This window comes from Chrysemys picta, chromosome 3, assembly GCF_011386835.1.
Source record: "Chrysemys picta bellii isolate R12L10 chromosome 3, ASM1138683v2, whole genome shotgun sequence".
Taxonomy (NCBI): domain Eukaryota; kingdom Metazoa; phylum Chordata; order Testudines; family Emydidae; genus Chrysemys; species Chrysemys picta.
The window spans coordinates 167,807,354-167,816,113 of NC_088793.1; the positions used below are offsets into that span (position 1 = coordinate 167,807,354).

The 8,760-nt window shown below is 47.0% G+C and overlaps 1 long non-coding RNA gene across 1 annotated transcript; it reads right to left on the reverse strand.

Annotated features, from left to right (window-relative positions):
* Positions 1-2,573: 2,573 nt before the first annotated feature.
* On the reverse strand, positions 2,574-7,370 carry LOC135982066 (uncharacterized). The gene is made up of 2 exons (XR_010599273.1): positions 7,202-7,370; positions 2,574-4,923 (listed from the first exon to the last, which is right to left on the reverse strand). It is a non-coding gene; the product is annotated as an uncharacterized LOC135982066 (long non-coding RNA).
* Between the last annotated feature and the right edge of the window lie 1,390 nt (positions 7,371-8,760).

Sequence of the window (8,760 nt, forward strand, 5' to 3'; positions counted from 1 at the left end):
TTCCTTAATACAAAGTGTACATCACTGAACCTGAATCATACAAACTTGTAAAGACTTTGGACGAGTCATAGAATCATAGAATATCCGGGTTGGAAGGGACCTCAGGAGGTCATCTAGTCCAACCCCCTGCTCAAAGCAGGACCAATTCGCAGCTAAATCTTCCCAGCCAGGGCTTTGTCAAGCCTGACCTTAAAAACCTCTAAAGAAGGTGATTCCACCACCTCCCTAAGTAACCCATTCCAGTGCTTCACCACCTCCAAGTGAAAAAGTTTTTCCTACTATCCAACCTAAACCTCCCCCACTGCAACTTGAGACCATTACTCCTTGTTCTGTCATCTGTTACCACAGAGAACAATCTAGATCCATCCTCTTTGGAACCCCCTTTCAGGTAGTTGAAAGCAGCTATCAAATCCCCCCTCATTCTTCTCTTCTGCAGACTAAACAATCCCAGTTCCCTCAGCCTCTCCTCATAAGTCATGTGCTCCAGCCCCCTAATCATTTTTGTTGCCCTCCGCTGGACTCTTTCCAATTTTTCCACATCCTCTGTGTAGTGTGGGGCCCAAAACTGGGCACAGTATTCCAGATGAAGCCTCACCAATGTCCAATAGAGGGGAATGATCACGTCCCTCATCTGCTGGCAATGCCCCTACTTATACAGCCCAAAATGCCGTTAGCCTTCTTGGCAACAAGGACACACTGTTGACTCATATCCAGCTTCTCATCCACTGTAACCCCTAGGTCCTTTTCCGCAGAACTGCTGCCTAGCCATTCGGTCCCTAGTCTGTAGCAGCGCATGGGATTCTTCCGTCCTAAGTGCAGGACTCTGCACTTGTCCTTGTTGAACCTCGTCAGGTTTCTTTTGGCCCAATCCTCTAATTGGTCTAGGTCCTTCTGTATCCTATCCCTACACTCCACCGTATCTACCACTCCTCCCAGTTTAGTGTCATCTGCAAACTTGGTGAGAGTGCAGTCCACGCCATCCTCCAGATCATTAATGAAGTTATCGAACAAAACCGGCCCCAGGACCGACACTTGGGGCACTCCGCTTGATACCGGCTGCCAATTCTACATGGAGCCAAGTCATCCAAGGTGGCACCAGAAAAAGAGATAACATCCTACCAGCAGACCAAATTGCTTGCCATTTGCTACAAAGAAAGAAGTTTTCTTACAACAGTTGAAAGCAGTCACAAGAAAAAACAGTGCAACAGGAGTCAGAAGATGCTAAACAAAGATCTGCACACAAACAAACAGTTTTCCAAGGAGGAGTGTGCACAAGAGGGCGTGAGAAACAGTGACCTGCTGGCACTTGCTATGGAGTGTCTGCCGCAAATCTATTCCTACTGGCCAGTGACCTGTGCAGGCTGGGGCCAGCACAGCACACTCCCTGTGAGCACAGGCGGCCTGCTATGGGCCACGCTTACACACGCAGCTGAAGCCAGGGCTGCAGTGGGTGGCTCAGGGAGGTTGATCTCTACCAGGAGTGGGCAAACTACGGCCTGCGGGCCACATCCAGCCCACAAGACTGTCCTGTCCGGCGCGCCCTAGCTCCCGGCCAGGGAGGCGAGCCCCAACACTTCCCCCGCTCCCCCTCCCTTGACCGCCCTCCCCTTGAGTCTCTGCCCCATCCAATGTCCCCTGTTCCCTGACTGCCCCCCACCCTGCCATTTGCCGTAGGCAGTCACACCGCAGGGGTGTGCATATGGGTCGGGGCAGTCAGGGGACAGGGAGCAGTTGGATAGGGCGTGGGAGTCCTGGGGGACCTGTCAGGGGACAGAGTTCTGGGGGGGCAGTTAGGGTGGGGGGGGTCACTAGAGGGGGCAGTCAGGGTACAAGGAGCGGGGGGGTGGATGGTCGGAGATTCTGAGGGGGGCAGTCAGGGGGCAGGAAGTGGGAGGGGATGGATAGGGGCAGGGGCCAGGCTATTTGGGGAGGCACCGCCTTCCCTACCCGGCCCTCCATACAATTTTGAACCCTGATGTGGCCCTCGGGCCAAAAAAAAGTTTGCCCACTCCTGGGCTAGACACCTGGGAAAGAATTCTCTCTAGTAACTCATAGCCCTCCCCATCTAGTGCTATTGGAGATATTTGCTAATAGCCGTTGCGGATGGGCCATATGCCATTGTAGGCAATGGCATCATACCATCTCCTCCGTGAATTTAGCAAGCTCAGTCTTAAAACAAGTTAGGATTTTTGTCCCCCACTACTCCCCTTGGAAAGATGTTCCAAAACTTCACTCATCTGATGTAAAGCCCTACATAGGACTATTTTTTTAATCCCACTCCCATCCTGCCTCCAATATCTGCTCCCACCTGCTCCTGCATTGTTTCTTTTATATTTATCCCACTCCCAGATGCAAAAAACTTAGATTCTGCAAATCCCACAAGAGAGACCGATTCCCCCATGCTACCAAAAAAACCAACCCACCACGATTGGTTAATATGTTATATATATAAATGGAATTCAGACACAATTTTTACCACTAAAAGAATAAAACAAATCTTGCTTTAACCATGTAAAAAAACACTTTAACTCCTCTTATAATAGACATTAATTTTTTTCAATCTCTCGCTTAAATTTCAGTTTTAAAACCTTTATTTAATAAAAAAGAAAAACTTGCTTTACACTGCTGAAATTCTATTTATGACCAACTGATGAGAGATTTTATGTTTTCCCACAAAATATCATAGTCTGTTTTTTTTGCCCACCCAATCCCATCCATAACAAAACATTTTACCCGCTCCCATTAATATGACAGCCCCAATCCTACGGGATCCCAGTCCCACGGCAGGGCTCTACTTTGATGGTTAGAAACCTTCATCTAATTTCAACCCTAAACTTATTGATGGCCAGTTTATACTCATTTGTTCTTGGGCCAATATTGCCCTTAACTTCAATAACTGCTCTCCCTCCCTGGTGTTAATCCCTCTGATTTATTAATAGAGAGCAATTGGATCTCCCCTCGGCCTTCATTTGGTTAGGTTACACAAGCCAAGCTCCTTAAGTCTCTTCTTGTAAGGTAGCTTCTGCAGGCCTCTGGGCATCCTAGTAACTCTTCTCTGCACCTGTTCCAGTTTGATTTAATCTTTCTTAAACATGGGAGACCAAAACTGCACACAGTATTCCAGATATGGTCTCATCAGTGCCTTGTATAACAGTACTAACACTTCCCTAACTCTACTGGAAATACCTCGCCTGATGCAGCCTAGAATTGCATTAGCCTTTTTTACAGCTGCATCATATTGACAGCACATAGTCATCCCTGTCTTTCTCCTCTTCTGTTGCTTCCAACTGATACGTCCCCAGTTTATAACAAAAGTTCTAGCTGTTAGTCCCTAAGTGCATGACCTTGCACTTTATACCACTACATTTCATCTCATTCCTATTACTCCAATTTTCAAAGTCATCCAAATTTTCTTGTATGACATTCCAGTCCTCTCTGTATTGGCAATACATCCCAATTTTGTATCCTCCACAACTTTTACTAGCTCATTCCCACTTTTTGTGCCAAGGTCATTAATGAAAATGTTAAATAAGATTGGTTCCAAGAATGATTCCTGAGGAACTCAACTAGTAACCTCCTCCAGCCTGACAGTTCACCTTTCAGTATGACCAGTTGTAGTCTCCTTTTACCCGACTCCTTACCCACCTTTCGTTCTTGTATTAATCCCCATCTTCTCCTGTGGAATTAGATCAAATGCCTTACTGAAATCCAGGTAGATTACATCTAATGCATTTCCTTTGTCTAGAAAATCAGTTATCTTCTCAGCGATCTCCTTTTTGTAAAAACACGTATTTTATCCCAATTGCCTTTTTTACCTCTATGTCTTTAACTACTTTCAAAATTTGTTCTAAGAGCTTGCATACAATTGAGGCCAAACTAAAAGGCCTGTACTTTCCCAAATCACCTTTTTCCCCCTTTCTAAAATAGAAGTATTACATTTGCAATTCTCCAGTCATAAGGTACAACCCCTGAGTTCACGGTGCCATTTGAAACATCTGAGAATATGATGAGCCAGATCATCAGGTGGTATAAGCTGACTTCAACAGAGTGATGCTGATTTCTATCAGCTGAGGATTTAGCCTTTCGATGTTGAAATTAAACCCCCCCCCCCAAGATTTGTAATGGAAATAGCTAGCTAATATTATTTTGCTGTATTTAAAACAAAAACGTGTGGAAATAAATGTCCAGCTAAAAGAGAGAATTGTTTGCTAAAGTAGTGATAAATCTGAACTTTCTTAAGGTAATAGTTGGCCTTGTTCTGCTTTCCCAATATTGACAAAGCAAGTAAGGGTCAATCAATACACCCATTCCTTTGTGAACTATTAAATTATACATATTGCTAATGAATAGTCATTTAATTAGCACAGGAGCCTTCAATTTAAAAGTTGTCTATAATGCACACTGAACATTAAAAAAACAATTAGCAATGACTTTTCAGCTGAAGCCTCATTTAAAAATGCTATTGCCAACTTTTCTGTCTTAAGTTAGCCTTCTTGCTACATTTGCAGCTCAAATGCTGATACAGCGGTGTCCCATTTATTACAGAAGCATTGCTATAGAAGAATTCATTCTTCTAAAACATAGGAACAAGTTACATTTTTGCATGAATGACCTGCATTAGTTCATCGAGCTCCGATGCATTCACACAGGAACGCTCAGATACAAACGTCTGCTTCTGAATCACAATGGTGGCTCTTTGGGAAGTTTCACGTGGCTGCTCCAGGGCTTTGAATTCAGTAGCTCCAATTATTAAATACACAACAACCAGCAGAAAAATCGTTGAGTCCGTCTTCCATTTCATAACATTAATAGCCGAATAACATTCCTCTCGTGACGAGAGCACTGTGGGTTTTGTAGAAAACGATAGCCGTGGTTTGGAGTTCTGAGTGGCAGATTTGGGATCCAGCAAGTCAGGTGCCGCCACTAATAAAACAGAAAAAGAATGTTAACGTCCACAGCGTTGGACAGAGGTGTATTTAGCTGTACACCCTTCTTGCCAGAAGGTTACAGAGATCCTATTAATTCAAAATAGAGTTCATAGAGAGTTGTGTTATAAATGCATTTCACTTGTACACCATGTTATATTACTACAGAATGACTGGTTTCAGCTACTGCTAGGACTAATAATATGCTATTTATATGAACACACATGCATACACACACTTGCATTGTTTACTATATATATGTCCTCTATAAATACTCTGCAAGTGTAGTTCTAACGTGCAGTATTTTCCCTATTTTCTTCTGTTCCTTTGAATCAGTATAAAAAGATATTTTTCTGTAGAGCGTCCTCACATCTTGAACAATCTCAGGCATTGCTAATATGCTTCTCAGACTACATTTTAGTCAGCGTTAAAAAACAGGACCCTTTCCTTAAGTCTTACATGCCCTCAACTCTGCATTCAGACACTCATTAGAATATTTGCAGTTCACTTTCAAATTCCCCACACAGGTAACTATAAAAATGATTCATTATTAATTCTAACACTTTGAAAGTGTTGGCTAAACCCTTTTAGGAAATACCAGGAACACATGCGCATGCCTGTTGGAAAAGTCAATCATCTTATTATAGGATATTTGATTGTTTACTGCTGCAAGAAACCCACTGGGGCAGTAATGATCACCTGCATGTGTTATCAAGTAGCCCCATAACGCATGTGATTACAAGTAACTACACTAGTAATTATATAAGAATAATCCACATCATGTACACTTAAAGGTCCCCTGAGGGAAGATTGCAACAACAATACAATATTTAAAATTATTAATATATTTTGAATGGCTGCAACACCACTTTCAGCTGTTGTGGGGAAAGCCTACTTCTAAATGTAGATTCAAAAGTCTCTCTCCCAGGTCTCTGGAAGCTGGGAATGCCCCCAGAGGAGGGAGGGAGTGTCATTTTCCACAGGGATAGGATCTTCTCTTGAGCAGCCGCTGAAGGTTAACCTACAGGGTTACAGGAACTCTCATTCGAAAAGAATCATGCAATACAGGTCAGAAGAAAGGCAGACCTGGGAAATTAATACACTGGACCTGAACCTGGGGAGGGGCGGGGGGATTAGAGGATGAAAAGGCAGCCCCAAATGAAAAAGCTCCGCTTGTGCCTCGGTGCACGGCTATGAAATAGTTAGTGTTCAGCTACTAGAAAACTAGAATCTGGTTCTAACTAACCGGGAGCACCAGACCAGCATGCAAATACTCTTCAAGTGTAGTGGGCATGGAACACTGTATGAGGCTACTGATATGCCCCTGGACAAAAATCGATGTGTGAGGCTAAGATTGGGAAGGACGCCCGATTTAATAACTGCTCCTTCAAGCTGTGCTCTCTCCTCAGATTGACACGATTTGTGATTGGGGGGGGAGGGGGGAGGGAGAGCCATCACGTTTTCCTTTCAGTCAGAGCTCCCCTTGCCAGTCGGAATTTTTCCTATTATATTATCACGACCCTCTGTCCAAACCCAAAACTGGGGGCACCTCAGGCTACGCCAAGCCTCATGCTGTAGACTAGGAAACTGCTCCTCTTTCTGCCTGGCTTCGACATTTGCAGACAGACACACACACATCCTAGCACCATGAAGAAGGGCAGACCTGCCCCCCCCCCAGTTCTCCTGCTACACTCCCCCTGCAGCCCGCTGAATGCAGCTAACAAAGGAGAACAGGACAGCTGTGAGGCGCCCTAAACTGATCCACCCAGTGGTGCTCTGCATCCCTCCCATCAACTTCCCCAGCCCCCTGCTGACACCCATCCATAATGCAGTTGACAAGGAAATTTTCACACCCCTGAGAGGAGCAAAACGTGGACGCTCCAGCCAGAAAGGGCCCTGGCCCCTTTCCTCTCCCCCTCTCCCCAGCAGCCAGCTCGCAAAGATGCGGTGGATTTAAAGCGCTTGCAAAAGGCATCCTTGCAGAGCGGGGTTTGGCTGGCGAAATGGTCCGGGTGGGAGCCCGGAGCCCAGCCTGACCCTCCCGGACAGGGGGAGCTACACCCACCTTAGACAAAGGAGAAGTGTTAGAAACAAAAACCAGGCGGGTGTTTAACCGAGCGTGCAAAATCTGGGACGGAGGCGCAGGAAGGAAAGGGGTAAAGAGGGACTGAGCAGCCCTGAGTCCCTCCTGCGAGGAGGCATTGGGAAAGCAAGCGAGCATGCAGCATTCAGACAGACTTTGATCTAGAAACGCACGCTATTGTGCCAGTACTCACTTCTTATTTACAGACCCGGCGCCCTCTCCTCGCTTCACGGGCAGGCATTTTTTCAGGGCTTGGGTAGGTGCCATTTGACCAAATGGAAAAAGAAAGAGAGAGAGAGAAAAGGACCAGACCCAGGGCGGATTTGCTGCTGCTGAGCTCAGATTCCACGCGGAGCGGAGCCTGGCGTTCTCCCTGTCACTGGAGGGATGTGAACGATCACAGTGTGTGTGCGAGTGAGAGAGATCACCCTGTGAGAGAGAGGGAGAGGGTGTGTGTGTGAGATCACCCTGTCTCTTTGTGTGATGGCCCTGGCTGTGTGTGTAAGAATCTTACAGAAAGATCACCCTATCTGTCTGTGTGATCACCGTCTGTGTGTGTGAGACTCACTCAGGCGCCAGGTGCGTGTATCAGCCTCTTTCTGGCTGCCAGTCCCTGAGGTGTGTCTGTCACAATCTCAGTGTGTCTGTGTCTTTTGGTGGGGTGTGTGTGTGTATGTATATCTATATCCACATCCCTCCCTCTGTCAGTGTGGGCGGGGGCCTGTCTCCTCTCAGCCCCGGTGCCTGGTTCTCACGCAGTGTCTGTGCCCCTGCTCTGTCACTTTGTCTCAGGCACCGGGCATGGGTTGCCTGACTCTGGGTGCAGTTGTGTGCCTCGAGAACTCGTGTGTGTGTGTGTCCTTGCTCTCCGCTTGTGTGTGTGTGAGCACCCGCTCCCCTCCTCATTCTCTTTCCCCCAGTGTATCCCAACTGCTGGGTGCATCTCCCCCACCCTCCCTCCCTCTACCCGGCCTGCTCCAGCACCAGGGGCAGCTGCACCCTCATCTCGGTGAGCTGCTCGGCATTTCTACCCGGCCCCTTCGCTCGGCAGCGCAAGAACTAGGCTGAGGCAGATGCTGCAGGGATGAAGGGGGGGAGAAGGGGGTTAAGAGAAGAGGTCCGTGGAGGAAAGATAAATCCCAAACTGGTGGGCACTGACTTCGGAGCTCCCGGGGGAGAGCAATGGGGTGGAGGAAAAGCCAACAGCCTGAGTCCACGCATGAAAAAAGTGGGAGAGATGTTTGGCAAAGATAGGGGTAGGAACAAATTGGTCTGTAATATTGGTATGCCGTCCTTGACAAACCCAACAAAATGCATGGTTAGACTGGGCTGTTGGTTCAGAAGACCCTGCTGTTGCAGATGATGGGGAGTGGGGGAGAGGCATGGTGCAGCGGTTGCCTCCTGTAATTCCTGCCTCTTTTTCTAGGGGGACAGAGATATAAAGGTCTGATAGCTGGGAGCCTGCTGGGGCCAGAACTGCTTCCTAGTTGTCACCGATATGTAGATTCCAAGCAACTTCAGTGTTGCCCTGGAATGTTTTAGACTATGCAGCCTATCGTCCATGTTTTCCAAAAAGAAGGAGACCCCCCCTCAAAGGATAAGACGACTGCAGCCACAGATATCTCCTCATAAATATGGCAGATGCCATGTATCAAGCTGCTGAGTCTGCCACATCCAAGCTGTCCTGGAGAGCTGTCCTTGCCACGAGCTTGCCCTCCTCTGCCATCAGAGTGAACTCGCGTCTCGAGTCTG